The sequence below is a fragment of the Humulus lupulus genome, chromosome 6, assembly GCF_963169125.1.
Source record: "Humulus lupulus chromosome 6, drHumLupu1.1, whole genome shotgun sequence".
Taxonomy (NCBI): domain Eukaryota; kingdom Viridiplantae; phylum Streptophyta; class Magnoliopsida; order Rosales; family Cannabaceae; genus Humulus; species Humulus lupulus.
Window position 1 is genome coordinate 158,713,537 of NC_084798.1, and position 16,407 is coordinate 158,729,943.

Here is a 16,407-nt window from a genome sequence, read left to right on the forward strand (position 1 = left end):
AATAATTGGAGAAGAAGCTTGTTTACTGTTGATAAAAGGGAAATGTTATCATAATTTCTTATGTAGTTACACAGTCATACTATTTATACACATACGACACTTACATGTAATGTATTTATAATGTTCGTTGTTATTTAATATAAATATATTTATATAAGTAAGATTAAGTAATAAAAAAATATATAACATGTTTTCTTTTTAAATATAAGTGATAAAAATTTTAACAAAAATCAAGATTATATATTATTATAATAATGATATTTTATAACATTTGAATTTATATTAATATAATTACTAAATATTTATTCTACTTTATATATTATTATTATTATTATAATAATAATATTTTATAACATTTAAATTTATAAAATAGAGGAAAGGAGAAGCGAGAGAAGGAGGGATTATCGTCCAACCCACCCCGCTGTACGACCTCTTGAGAATCCAGAAACCACCAAACCCGTCGCCCTACACCAAATCTGAACGACCCTCTGCTACACCTCCAGAAATGAAACTCCCCATCGTACTACCTTCAGACCTGAACCACCCCACCAGACCACCATAAAAAAACAAAGAACCCTTCCCCATAGTCGATGATAGATCTAACCTCCCTCATCACCTGCACAGACACAAGCCAAGGAGATCAATGAAGAACAAAAGCTTCTAGGGTCGGTGACGGAAAAGTAGAGAGAGATAATGTGAATGTTCTCTCCAATCTCTATTAATAAATTTAGGAAAAATAGATTTAAATAATTTAATTAATAAAATTATTTTCAAGGTTTTAATTATTTTAATTAATTTTAAAAAAATAACTTTAAATCATTTAAAAATAAAAAACCAAATAAATATTAAATAAATCATTAAAATGAGGGCAATATAGGAATATTAGAAATTTGGACACGCATAGGGTACCAAAGTATGTAGTTTTTGCAAATATGGAGTATCGATTAATAATTATCCAAAATAGAGGGTACCAAATTTGTATTTCGATAAAAGACAGGGTACCAAATGGGAATTTACCATTCCTAAATACCCATTTTTTTAATGATTTTTATACGGTCCCCTCATATTTTATTTTTTTTACATTTTTACTAACTCATGTTTTCAAAAATACGATTTTAAAGTTTCAAAATTACAAAAATATGATTTACACAAGACATCAACCCACAAAAAATAACATTAGAAAAGCAATTTAACAACAACATGACAAAAACCTTACAACAACACAATGCAATCCATTGCAGCTACCAAAAAAACTAAAAAAAACATCAAAAAACTCATTCCTGCATTTAAAAAAACAACTTAAACGCAACATAACAACAACCTCACAACAACATAGTGCAACTCATTGCAGCTACCCAAAAATAACATCGAAAAATTTAACACTGGATTTTTCAAAAAAAAAAAACTAAAATTGTATATATATATAATATTAGTTGATGTTAAATTCTGACCATCAAAAACCAATACACTCTTCGCTTATAGCACACTTCTTTTTTTATCATAGTCGACCATATTCAGTTCATATAAACGCCGTGAGACAAGGTCCATAGCTAGCCATGATAATAAACTTATGCAACGAAGATTACATACACTCGTGGGGATCGAGTTGGAGACACAACCGTTGGAAAACATAGTTCGAAGACCCAAACAACAACCATGTGGGAATCACGACGAGTCAGTTCATCGTACACTGACGCCTAGCAAATAGAACAAAAACGATGATTCCCATATGGTTGTTGTTAGGAAAATATATATTGCTTCAATGAAAATGGTAAAAAGACCTTACAACTCTAGAAAAAATAATACAAATAAACTAAGATTGATTAAATAAGATTGCAACTCTATGACTGAAATTACAAATAAATAAGAGAAGAATTAGAAGAAGAGAATAAAGAAATACAACTCTAAACAAAACATACAAATAAAGTGATAGTGTTTGAAACAAAAGAAAAGAAAAGATTACAACTCTAAGCAAGAAATACAAGTAAATATAAAAAAAATAAGAATAATAAGAAAATAAATAGTAGAAAAGTTAAGAACAAGAACAAAAAAAACAAGAAACTCTCACTCACACAACCAAAGTGAAGAGTGTAGGGGATCACCAACTTGAACAAGGTTTGAAACATTAGTCCAAAAGCTTATTTCCCCCTAACTCAAGCACTAAGGGAACTCTCGCAATTTTGGAAATAATTTTCTGGAATTATCAAGCATCTATGTGTTTTCTAGCCAAGTGCTCTAATGGATAGAAAAATTGTGTCCTACAAGTGAGCAATAGGCTCCTATTTATAGAGTTTAGAGACACCCTTTGAATTTCAAATTCCACCAACCCCCATGGTTGTTATCAATGTTTAATTGGATGTTTATGGAATTAAATTGAGATTTGGGAGTTACTTAGAAGGTTAGAACCAAGCAAATAGGAAAAAACTGAAAAACCATTTTGGCTGTTAGCCACACTGGCCGTGCCTCCAGGAGTATCAGTGGCCGCGACCACTAGTCACTGTCCCCCAGGCCACGGCCACCAATACCTCTGGTCGCGGCCACTGGCCATTTTCAGCACACAATTTTGTGCTATTTTTCCAAATGGTTCCAAATCACTCCCAATTGATTTGTAACCCCCAAATACATTATTGGGGTTAAAACTAAGTCTCCAATAGCCATTTTTCTTATGGCTTTAATAAATTCAACTCAAAATTGTGTAACAACAAATCTACACAATAATGGGCAATATTTGGAAGTTACAAATTTGTAACTGAATTTGTAACACCAAATATGTCACATATTTGAATATTCACTTATATCCAAGTATTGTAACTCTTTTTTATATGTTTCAATATGTGACATTCTTTGTCACATTTATTTAATCTAAAATATTATATTATAAAATAATATAACATTCCCCCACTATATTAAATAGTTATCTATTGTAACACTTATTTGATCAATCAACATTATAATTTAAAATGTAACACATCCCCCAGTTGATTAAACAATAACTCTCTCTTATAGAAGCCATTGCATTGGTGCATAAAGTAAAGTGTTTTTCAACTTGAATTTTACTATAGTGTAATTATCACAAAATTTGTTGAAAATTTGGTTGCACTAGGCATTAAACCATCTTTCCATGATAACACACACACCTTTGTCATTTTTACTTGAGACCTCTATGTCTCGCTTTGCACCGTTAATGGCCATGTGCACTTTCCATTCATGGACGTTCTTGATAATACTCCAAATTCTCATGAGAGGCGGCACCACCCCTAGGTCCATATAGGGAGAACTCTTAAAGTATTTTGTTACCAAAAATACTTGTCTTCACAAGACTGAATTCTATTAAAAAACCTCTCGGTTTTAACCCTCAATTTTGGTAACTCACAAGTACTCAACATCTCAGATGAGACTATTTTGAGTACAACTAATATTCACTTGATTGACTTGTTATTACCTATTGAACCTAACACTAGTTAAATAACTAGTGTTAAGATAGGTTACCATCAATTGTGAACCTCTTTAGGGAGTTTAAGTCCCGTCCCTCGAGATGATGTAGCCACTAAATCTCTCATTAGTGGCTTAGTGAAAGGATCTGCCAAGTTTTCACTTGTTCTTACATAGGATATTGAGATGACTCCTCTTTAAATCAATTCTCTTACATATCCATGTCTTAGACTAATGTATCTAGACTTCCCATTATACACTTCGTTGTATGCTCTAACCAATGTTGCTTGGCTATCACAATGTATCGATATAGTCGATACATTCTTCTTGATTAGGGGTATCTCCATCAAAAGATCCCTTAACCATTCGGCCTCTTTGCTGGTAGCAACTAGAGCTATGAACTATGCTTCCATAGTGGAATGATATATACAGGTTTGTTTCTTGGAACCCCAAGAAATTGCACCCCCACCAAGTGTAAATACCCAACCAGTGGTGGACATGTTTTCCCCAAGATTGGATATCCAACTTGCATCTGTATATCCTTCTAAGATTGAAGTAAATTTGGAGTAGTGAAGGCTTAGTCCTTTGGTTTTCTTGAGACAACCTAGGACTTTCCCAATAGCCTTTCAGTGATCCACACTTGGATTACTTGTAAACCTACTAAGCTTACTTACCACAAATGCTATATCAGGTCTAGTACATTGGGCAGTGTACATAAGACTCCCTATAGCACTTGCGTACTCCAATTGAGCCACCACTCTTCATTCATTCTTCTCTAGTTTTAAACTATGATCGAATGGAGTATTGGCATCTTTAACCTTGAGATGGTTAAATTTGTTTAACACTTTCTCAATATAGTGGGCTTACCTCAACGTAAAACCCCCCACTATGTTTCTTCACTTTGATACCAAGTATGTTGTCAACTTATCCAAGATCTTTCATCTTGAAGGTTGATGATAGAAACCTCTTTGTTTCTCTTATCCCTTATGTTATTACTTAGAATAAGCATGTCATCCACATATAAGCAAACAATTATCACAAATCCCTTACAAGTTTTGGAATACAAACACTTATCTCCATTGTTTTGCCTGAAACCATTAGACATGATGGCTTGATCAAATTTCTCATGCCAATGCTTAGGAGCTTGTTTCAATCCATATAAGGATTTTACAAGTCTGCATACTTTATGTTCATATCTTGGTAGGACAAACCCTTTGGGTTGTTCCATATAGACCTCCTCATTGAGGTCACCATTAAGGAATGTCGTCTTGACATCCATTTGATGAACATACAAGTTATGTATAGAAGCCAAAGCGAACAAAATTATTATAGAAGTTGTTCTTTCAATAGGCACATAGGTATCGAAATAATCGATACCCTCTTTTTGTCTAAACCCTTTAGCTACTAATCTAGCTTTAAAGGTTTGGATAGTGCCGTCAGTGTGGTATTTTCTCCTAAATACCCACTTACACCCAATTGTCTTAGACCCCGGTGGGAGGTCTACCAATTCCCAAGTGTTGTTGGAAAGGATGGAATCCATCTCATCATTGATGGCTTCTTTCCAAAGTGCATTATCTCTTGACTGCATGGCTTCTCTATAGGTCTTAGGATCATCCTCAACGAGAAGTACAATAGGAATTTTCATAATGACTTCCTCTCTATTTCCTTCTATCATGTAGAAAGAAATTCGTTGAGAATCTATCTCATCTAATCCTAAACTTTTCTCCTTTCTAACCCTTTGAATTCTTCTAAATTTAATGGATTGCTCTACATTCCTTTGAGAATTCTCCTCTTGAGAATCATTTTTGGATGTAGATGCTTGAGAATTGTTCTCATATAACAAGTTCTCCTTTAGAGATGTTGAAGCTTGAGAATTGTTGTCACATAACATGTTTTCAAAGAATTCAACTTCTCTGGATTCAATCACAACATTAGACTCCAAGTCTAATAGCTTATAAGCTTTACTATTGTTGGCATAACCAAAAAAATCACACTTTATGGCTCTTGAACCTAACTTTGTTCTATTAGGTTCATTTTTCTTGCTGTACGCCCTGATTTTCCACGGGCTATTAGTGAGCTGAGATAAGGCCTAATTATATCAGCCACGTGGCCGGAGTTGCTGTTGTCAGGTCCTGCCTCTTTAGCTCGAGGTAACTGAAGGTTTACCAAGATTATTTAAGGGCCGAGTCAGGAATATGAAGACCGAAGGTCAAGAAGGCATCCAGGTCGAGGCACAAGCTGGAGTTGGAAGCTGTGACCCTTTATAAAGTCAACCACACAATGTAAACGTGCATGTATCAGACATCACGTGTCTGATATATCCCTGAATTCTCGGACACGCCGCATGAACGTGCGTGTTTAGGCACCCACGACTGGGTTGGGCCGTGCGGCCCGTTATCCCCCTTACCTATTGATTAGACCACACTTCATTTGTCAGGTTTTAGGAATTAATCATGAACGTTACAGAAGTGACATGATGGGTCAGAAGGTCACGGGATGACCCCCCTTACCAACTCCCAGGTGCCCTCTCCTATAAATATGGAGATCCTGGGAGTTGCAAGGGGTTGGATTCTATTGTGTGACGAAATACCCTGTAAAGAATACCAGAAATATAGCAATAATATTGGCTGGTGGAGTAGAAGGAATTTAACCTTTAAACCACCTAAAAACATATTTGTGTCATCAGTCCATTTTAAGATCATTCATCTATTTCGGTTCATTATTCATCACTAATCCCTTTCTCTTATTTTCTTAATTACATGTTGGCGAAGAACTGCGTCAACAGTTTGGTGCTTTCATTGAGAGCTAGTTAGATTGGTGATATCGCAAACATCCAACTATGGTGACCACTCGATCAAGACACGGTAATGAGGCGGAACAACATGATGGGCAAGAGGCTCATCATGCCGCCATCTCTGGTGAGCAAAACCTTGAAGTTCAACAGTGGCCGGGCAAACAGCCAATAGGCCAGGATGACACTGGAAGTTCGGCACCCCGGCCACCTAATCCAAACCTAGATTTTTACACGGCGGTAGAGATGGAGAATGCTCAGCTGAGGAGTCAGCTGGCGAAAGCTAGTCAGCAGATTAAGGAGGTGTTGGTCCGACTACCCCCTCTTACAACCGATGCTAACGTCAGAAAGAGGCAAGGCGAGACTCATAAGTCCCGCCGGGATAATCGGTCCAGGCCTAGCCGCTCGGTCAGACCTCCGACGTCCAACTCTACTCCCTTATCGCACCGCCGAGAGGCAAACTTCGAAGAACTACCCAGAGCCGAACAACAGTATAGCCGCTCGGTCCGAACTTCAACTCCCAGCTCACTGCCAGCCTTGAGCGCGCCTAGGAGGGCTCGAGGGAATTCTAGAAGGAGATCCGGGGAGGGCTCACAGCGACAGCCCGTCCCGGCTAGCCGTCCTGCGCCCCGTCCAGATCGCCAGGCGCAAGGCCCGTAAGTTGGCAGGGCCGAAAGACCCCTACCTAACCTGATCCGCCCTGACGGAACCAGGATTGCATCCCTGGTCAAACATCCTCCTTTACCGATAAGATATCCGTCTCCTTCCCGGCCTATCCGGGATATTCCAGCTTATGGGAGCAGCAGGAGAAACCCGCCATCCGCAGGACCTTCCCATCGTGGCAGGGCACCCAGAGGAAGCCCGGATCCTCACCCCCAGAGGCGGGCTCCGAGCTTCTCTAACGGGAGCTACTGGACCGGAAGTCGCTGAAGTGACCTTTCTGGCGGAGACCTGCGTCAACTCCTAAGCTCGGCGGAAAGTCCTCAAGCCACCCCGAGGGGTGACCTGCGAGATCGCCTTAACTCTAATAGGGGAGACCCAGTTGGAGGTGGCAGCCATGCTCGCTCAGGGGGAGACCTGTCCGAGGTACGTAACGGCGGGAATGTCCCAAATAACCTATCTCAAGATAGGAGGGGCAATAACCCACCAAACGTATACAATGGATCCGGAGCTGTTCAATAGCTCCGGAATAACCAAGTAGATCAGGACAAAACCCTTGAGCGCCTGGCTCAGATGGAGGATCTAATGAGGAAGCTCCTGTCGGAGAAAGAAAAAGACGAATATGATTCGGGGGGCGAGCTTGAGCTCTTCGCCCCCAGCATAGCAGCAACGACATACCCGCCCGGTTTCCGTATGCCGCACCTGTCCAAATTCAACGGAGACAGAGATCCGTCAGATCATCTGGGTATGTTCAATACCCTGATGATGGCCCACAACATTGGCCCCGAGCTGAGGTGTCTGATATTTCCCTCCACACTGACTGGGCCGGCCAGACAGTGGTTCAAACAAAACAAGAAGCAGTCAATCAGCTCCTGGAAAATTTTCTCTGCTGACTTCAAAAAAGCATTCCGAGCCTCCCAGGCTGCCCGCGTCAAGGCCAACTCCCTGGCTAACGTGAGGCAACAACCCGATGAGCCTTTGAAGGCTTACCTGAGCAGGTTCGCGAACGTCGCTGCTCGGGCCAAACACGCAGATGACAGCTCCAAGCTCATGGCTTTGAGGACTGGGATCCTCATCGGAGGGGGACTCTGGAATAAAATACAAAGGAAGGGAGTCAGCTCAGTAAACGAATTCCTAAATAGGGCCCAGGGGTGGATCAACTTGGAGGAGGCCCAAGCCTTAGCTGCAGGAACCAACCAGGTCCCTGAGCAACCAGCTGGAGTGGGAACGGAGGTCGTGACAGTGACCCAGAATGTTAGACAGAATAACCAATTCGGTGGAGGCAAGAGAAAGGGGAACGGCGAGGGCAACCAGCACGACCCAAAGAAGAATAAGTCCGTAGAAAAATTTAAGCCGGTCTACGTGACTTATACGGAGCTCACCCACTCTAGGGAGAACATCTTCCTAGCAAACTCTGCTCGCCTCCCCTGAAAGAAGTCGGAGCCGTTAAAGCACCAGAAGGGGAAGCGAGACACCTCCAAGTTTTGCCGTTTCCACAACGACGTTGGCCACAATACCGATGATTGTAGACACCTGAAAAGATGAGATCGAGACTCTCATCAGAGCCGGCCCCTTGGCTCAGTATGCACGGAACAGGGTTCCAGCAAGCCGACCTGCTCCGGAAGTCCCGATCAGTCAGCCCGGGTCTCGGGTAGATCAAGACGTCCCTCCTCCAGTGATAGGAGGAGAGATATCCACAATCTCTGGAGGTCCTCATTTCGCTGGCACGAGCAGGGGTTCGCAAAAGAGGTACGTCAACGAACTCAAGGCTCATAATGGAGTAGAGTTCGTCCCCGAGCAGCATCTTCCAAAGCAGCAGCGATTGGAAAGGCAACCAATCATTTTTACTGAAGAAGATGCTAGCCACGTTCAGTTCCCTCATAACGACCCTCTGGTCGTAGCAGTGCAGCTCTCTAATTGAAGGGTTAGGAGAGTACTAATCGATAATGGGAGCTCGGTAAACCTTCTATTCCGGTCCACGCTGGAGAAGATGGGTTTGACTGTCGCCGAGCTGAAAGCGACCTCCATGATGCTGTATGGTTTCTCGGGAGAAGGATCAGCGGCTATAGGGACGATCGAGCTGGTGATCACCTTAGGAGAGGGACCTCAGACAGTCTTAAAACTCCTTGAGTTTGTGGTCATCGACTGCCCCGCTGCATACAATGCCATTTTGGGTCGACCTATACTTATAGCTTTTGAAGCCATCACCTCTGTTCGCCACCTCGCGCTGAAATTCCCTTCTTCCACAGGGATATGCACGGTCCGTGGCGATCATCTTGCTGCCAGGGAATTCTATAGCATTTCCATGAAGGGAAAATCGAAACCCGGGCAGCTAACGATGGCCGTCCAAGGTGGAGAAGAGGAATCTCAGTAACCTTTGACTAATCCTGAGATTGAAAAACCTCAGAGCGCCGAAGGGGAAAGTATCGTCCTAAGTGAGGATATTGACCCCCGAATAGGTGAGGACAAGTCCGAGCTCCAAGCTATTGAAGAGCTCGAGGAAGTAAATATCGATCCGCAAAATCCCTCACGGATGGTTAAGCTCGGGAAAAACCTCTGTGGCAAGAGGAAGGCGGAGCTGATCAAATTTCTGCAGGATAACCTGGATGTGTTCACATGGTCACACAAGGACATGGTGGGAATCAGTCCAAATGTCATCATGCACACCCTTCATTTGGATAAGAGCGTTCCTGCAAAGTCCCAGAAACAGAGGCGCCTGGGAAAAACTCGGGCTGAGGCCTTAGAAGAAGAAGTAGCCCAGCTCAAGAAATGCGGCTTTATCCGTGAAGCCAAGTTTCCGGTTTGGGTCACCAATCCCGTGCTGGTCCCGAAGCCCAAAGGGAAATGGCGGACCTGCATCGACTTCTCCGATCTGAATAAAGCTTGCTCCAAAGATTGTTTTCCCTTGCCAAGGATCGACCAATTGGTGGATGCCACGGCGGGGCACGAGCTCATGTCCTTTATGGACGCGTACTCAGGCTATAATCAGATCGCCATGAACCCGGCGAACCAGGAGCACACCAGTTTCATGACCCCAACTAACGTCTATTATTACAAGGTCATGCCGTTCGGACTGAAGAACGCCGGTGCTACATACCAGAGATTGGTAAACAGGATGTTTGCCTACCAGATCGGGCAGAACATGGAAGTGTACGTTGATGACATGCTGGTCAAGTCAAAGACTGTCGATAACCATGTTTCTGACCTGGAAGAATGCTTCAAGATACTAAGAGAATACGACATGAGGCTTAACCCTCAGAAGTGCACTTTCGGGGTCGCGTCTGGAAAATTCCTGGGTTTCATTGTCAACACTAGAGGAATCGAGGCAAACCCCGATAAGATCAGGTCATTGTTCGAGCTTCCCTCACCCAGGTCGTATAAGGACGTTCAAGGCCTGACAGGAAGGGTGGCAGCCCTTAATCGATTTATTTCAAAATCCACCGACAAGTGCCTGCCATTCTACAACCTGCTCCAAGGAAATAAGAAGTTCGAATGGACAGAGGAGTGCGAAAGTGCTTTCCTCGACCTGAAGGCACATCTGGCCGAGCCGCCCGTATTGTCCAAACCAAAGGCAGGAGAGCCTCTTTTCCTTTACCTAGCTGTCACAAAAGATGCAGCTAGTGCCGTATTGGTCCGAGAAGAAGACCGGGTTCAAAAATCGGTCTACTACATCAGCAAGAGACTTCTCGGGGCCGAATCCCGATACCCGTTGATGGAAAAGTTGGCGTTCTGTCTTATCATGGCCTCCCGGAAGCTCAGGCCGTATTTCCAATCCTACTCAATACACTTCATGACCGATCAACCTTTAAGGCAGGTTTTGCAAAAACCTGAAGCATTGGGACGCTTGTTGAAATGGGCTATCGAGCTCAGTCAGTTCGAGATTTTGTACACCCCCCGAACTACTATAAAGAGTCAGGCCCTAGCCGATTTTGTGGCAGAGTGCACAGGATTCAGGGAGGATCCTGTGGAAGGGTCACCCCAGGTCACCTCGACCCAGGCGTCATGGAAGATCTTCATGTATGGCTCATCTAATGAGAACGGCTCCGGGGCTGGAATCATTTTGATATCCCCAGAAGGGCATAGATTCCACTTGGCGCTGAGATTCGGATTCAAGGTCTCCAACAACGAGGCCAAATACGAAGAGGGCCAGCTCCGTTCAGTGCTTCAGCGATTCCCAGCTTGTGGTAAACCAGGTGCTAGGTGAGTATCAAGCACGGGGTGCCAAGATGGCTGCTTACCTAGCCAAGGTAAAATTCGAACTGTCCGCGTTTGAACGAGGCTCAATCGAGCAGATACCTCAAGAGCAGAACGCTAACGCAGACGCCCTCGCCAAGCTCGCTACCTCTGGGGAGACAGAGGCTTTAGGGTTAGTACTGGTAGAGTTCCTGGAGAAACCAAGCATAGAAGAGGTCGGGGCGGAGGTCGAGATGATTGACGCCAGACCGACCTGGATGACCCCCCTCCTCGAGTATCTCACCAAAGGAAAGTTACCCGAGGGGCGTAATGACGCACGGCGGGTACTGTACCAGGCTCCAAGGTATACGATAGTAGATGGGGTGTTGTACTGACGTGGGCATTCCCTACCTCTCCTATGATGTGTTCTGCCAGGCGAAGCAAAGACCATCCTGCAGGAAGTGCACGAGGGTTTTTGCGGGGATCACATTGGGGGGCAAAGCTTGGCCCTAAAAGTCTTAAGGTAAGGGTATTATTGGCCCACTCTGTCAAAGGACTCGATCTCGTATGTCAAGAAATGTGACAAGTGCTAGCGATTCGTCATAGTTGCCTGAGCTCCCCCAGTCGAGCTGAAGATGATCTCGTCCCCGTGGCCATTTGCGGTATGGGGAATCGACTTGGTTGGCGCCCTCCCTACTGGAAAGGGCGGGGTCCGCTACGCTGTGGTGGCCATCGACTACTTCATGAAGTGGGCTGAGGCAGAACCTTTGGCAACAATAACTTCCAAGAAAGTCCTCGACTTCGTGGTCAAGAGCATTATCTGCTGATTCGGGCTGCCCAAGAAAATCGTATTCGACAATGGGACTCAGTTTGACAGCGACCTCTTCACCGAATTTTGCGAAAGGTATGGAATTGTGAAAAACTTCTCATCCGTGGCCTATCCCCAGGCAAATGGCCAGGTCGAGGCTGTCAATAAGACGCTAAAGGCGAGCCTTAAGAAGAGACTAGACGAAGCCAAGGGGGTCTGGCCAGAACAGCTCCCCCAGGTTCTGTGGGCATACCGGACCTCGCATCGGACTCCTACGGGTCATACTCCTTTCTCCCTGACTTTTGGGAGTGAGGCAGTCCTCCCTGTCGAGATTAAGGTATCTTCGCATAGAGTCCAGGCATATGACCAGGACCGCAACCACGAACTACTTTGCGCCTGCCTCTACCTGATTGATGAAAGACGAGAAGATTCGCAGCTTCAGCTCGCGCATTACCAGCAAAAAATCACTCGTTATTTCAACTCAAAGGTCAAAAAAACGCGCCTTTAGCATTGGCGACCTGGTCCTCAGGAGAGTCTTCTTAGCCGGTAAGGATCCCAAAGATGGAGTATTGGGACCGAACTGGGAAGGGCCATATCAAATCACCGAGGTCATTAAGGAAGGAACTTACAAATTAGCTCGGCTCAATGGGGAAGCAGTCCCACGAACCTGGAATGCCATCCATTTGAAGAAATATTATCAGTAGCACCCTTGTAAGGCTTAAAGGCCACTTTTTTTTAGCAATAAGAATTAAATCTTTGTTTATTATTGTGTATATTTGTGGGTGTAATCTCAAGTAACCACGAAAGACCCTTTCCTAGTTACTTGGGGGGCATATGGTGCCTGGATATAACCAGGTCGCCTTAAAAACTTAGAAGTTAATTCAAATTGATTGATCGATGTTTTTCTTAAAAAACACGAGATATTGATAAAGGATTAACGCGTACTAAGTCCTATCCTGGATATAACCAGGTCGGCTCAAAACTTAGAAGTTAATTCAAATTGATTGATCGATGTTTTTCTTAAAAAATACGAGATATTGATAAAGGATTAACGCGAACTAAGTCCTATCCTGGATATAACCAGGTCGGCTCAAAACTTAGAAGTTGATTCAAATTGATTAATCGGTATTTTTCTTAAAAAGCACAAGATATTAGTAAAGAATTAACATGAACTAAGTTTTCAAACTAACGTCCTGGACATAACCAGGTCCTAAAACTTAGAAGTTAATTCAAATTGATTGATCGATGTTTTTTCATAAAAAGTATGAGATATTGATAAAAATTAACGCGAACTAAGTTTTCAAACTAACGCCCTGGACATAACCAGGTCCTAAAACTTAGAAGTTAATTCAAATTGATTGATCGTTGTTTTTCTTAAAAAGCACGAGATATCAATAAGAGGTTAACACGAACTAAGTTTTTAATGCAATGTCCGGAATGCAACCGGGACTTATCTTAGAAGTTGGGTCAAGATTGGTTAACATGTTTTTCCTAAGAAAAGTATAAAAGTATCAATCATAGCACCAACAAAAAGAAAAACAAACTAAGACTATTACCGAAGTGTATAGAAGCAAAAATGGATAAAGACAATTTTCTCGAGGTGGAAAAACCTCATACAAAAGTTACAAAAAATAATAATAATAAAAGTGTTCAAAAAGAAATGCCCTAGGCCCCACCGGGCTGCTCCGTTGAGGTCGCCATCTCGCCCTCCTGCTCAACCGCTGTGGAGGTCTCCCCGATCTCAGAGGGCGCCTCTTGCTGAAGACGAGCTTCAAACCCCTCCAGGAAGGGCTCCCAGACATCCGCTCCTAGGAAGGAGAAGTCGCCGTCCGGGTTGAAGACCCAGCAGTGGTATAGCATGTCCTCCATGGCGGAGCTGGAAGCCGCCTTCTCCTTTTCCAAGGTGGCCTTAGCCTCCTCGGCCTCATTTTTTGCAAAATCTAGCGCGGCTCGGGCAGTCCTGGCCTCCTCGAGTTCGGCCGTTACAGCGGCTAGGGCGGCCTTGTTAGCCTCGGCCTCCTTCAGCTTGGGGTGGGACACGTCCAGCTCAGCCCATGCGGTCGCCAAGGCATCCTTGGCCTCCTGTTCCTGCTTTTGGGCAGTTTTCAGGGCCGCCAAGGTATTCTTCTGGGCAGCCAAAACAGCCTGATGCTCGCCCCTCATGTCCTCGAGGCGAGCCTTGGACCTGGATATGCTCCGGTGAAGAGCCAAGGCACCCTACAAAGCAAAGAGGCAACTGCCTTAGGAAAAAAAGGAAAGAACGTGCGATGCATGATAACCAAAGAGTACAAAATGTAAAGCCAGCTTACCGTTAGAGCCATTCCCAGTGAAGACTCCATCACGCTCTCCGGGCGCCTTGTTTCGATCGCCCGCAGGTCCCTTTCGGTGGCGCCGTAGTAGTGGTCGACGGTGTAGGTCACCGTCTCGTACACCGTCCCCCGAAAGACGTCAGGAATTTTCTCCAAGGCCTGGGGGTTTACCGGAATGTGCACCTCGGGGGCTGCAGTTGCCAAAATCCCGGGCTCCGCCTCCATATCCCGAACAAAGGCGGGAGCTCGTGGAGGGGGCGGGGGCATCTTCTCCACTGCAGCAGGAGGTGGAGGTACCTTGGCCTGGGTAGCTGGGGTCTGGTCTTTCCCCTTTACAGGGGAATTGGATGGTGTCCTAGCGGCTTTCTTCGCCACCCGGAGCTTCTTCATTTTGGGCCCAGAGGCCCCAGCAAAAGAGTTCCCTCCGGTGAACATAGCTCGCAGGTCTTTGTTCCCGGGCTGAGACATTTCCTCTGGCAAAACAAAGACAACATTAGTATACAAGTAAGCATTTATGCAAGAACAACAAAAATAAGGGGGAAAAGCAGAACTCAAGTATATATATTGAAAGGGATCCTACCCCCCGAGCTAGAAGAGGAATCTATGGTCACGACCATTGGCCCCGGAGCTCCTGCGGGGGAATCCAAGACAATGACTTCACGAGCTGGAACAGGTTCTGGGTCCGAATTTGGTTTGGGACTAGACTCTTCTACATACTGCCTAAGACCTGGAGCTACAGTACCCTCCCGAAGAGAGGGCCACGACCGGAGATTAGTCCCATACTCCTCAAAGAGGGCCGACCTAAAGGCTAAGGTGTTGTCTACGACTACAGTACCCATAGGGCGGCTACTCTCGTAATCCAGCACGAGCCGGTCGACACACTGGAGTAGGGTTACGTCAAGGTCTGGGTCGTTTCGATGGCGTTGGACGGGCTGGTTGGGATTAAACCTAGCTAACCGAGGATCAGCGGTGGCCCTATCTAAGCCCCTGAATATGTAAGGATTACCTTGCCCAGAGGGACCTGCGGCTGCTCCGGACCAGATCCTCTCGTCGTCCGTTCTTTGGGCGACCTCCAGTGCCTGCTTCCTCCTCGTCCTTACGAGGGGCACCTCATCCTCCTCGTCCTCGTCCTCTCCTTCCCCCGCGGCCTCCTCCTCGGGGATGGGCCTCATCTCGCGAGCTGGGGGAAGCCCCCGGGGTCTCCTCAGGGCCAAAGTTTGGCCTAGAGAGATTAGTTTGCACGCCAACATCGTCTCGTCTGTCACGAGCTGGAGATAGTCCTTTTCACTGGGGGGCAGACCCGCCAGTGTCTCGTACTGACTCTCAAGGATCACAGACTTGTCTGTCCTCGCGAAAATGGCTGCAGAATTATTCTAAGTCAGAAACTGATAAAGGGGAGCTATTCAATACTTAACTTACGAGCTAAGAGTAAAAGGTACTTACGAGGACGGTTGAAGTAATGAAGTTCGCAGTTGCGAAACCCCTTGGATATAAAGAACTGGTCTTTGAAGTCATTGGGGTGGCTGGGCAGCTTGATGACCATAGCCGTGTTTGGGAAGCGGGTCAGGTAGTAGAACCCGTCGCCTCGTCCCCACTGCTCTAGGCTGGCATTGAGGCAGAAAAAATATAAGATGTCCGCCAGAGTGGGGACCTCCCATTCCTGTTTTAGGAACAGATATCTCAACCCCGCCAACAAACGGTAGGAGTTGGGGGGGAGCTGGAAAGGAGCCAACTTCACGTAGTTGAGGAAGTCGGCAAAGTATTGGTCCAGCGGGAGGAAGGCCCTAGCCTTGAAGTGCTCGTCACTCCAAGCCACATATTCCTCGTTGAGAGGTGCGCAGCTCCGCTCACCTTCTGTGGGAGGTCGGGCGATCAGGGCGCCCCTCCCTAGCTCGATGTTGTGGGAAAGGAATATTTTATTCACTTTCTCCTGATCTGTGATTTTCGAGACGATCCTCTCGGCCTCGAAGAAAGCATCGGGCACCACATCGAGCTCCTGCTCCACGGCCAGCCCGAAGACGGGGATTGGGGAGTCTGTCATCACCTCCTTTCCTTTGGATTGTTGGGAGGACAAGCTGCCTGGGGTCTTCTTAGGAGCGTTCTTCTTGGGTCCCATCTGGTCGCCTAGCGAACAAAAGAAGAAATTTTAGAAAGGGCGACCTAAACATAAGAAAGAATCTGAAGAGAAGTGTTTCCTTTGCACGGGCAGTGGTAAGCTCAGTCCGTGGAGAGTG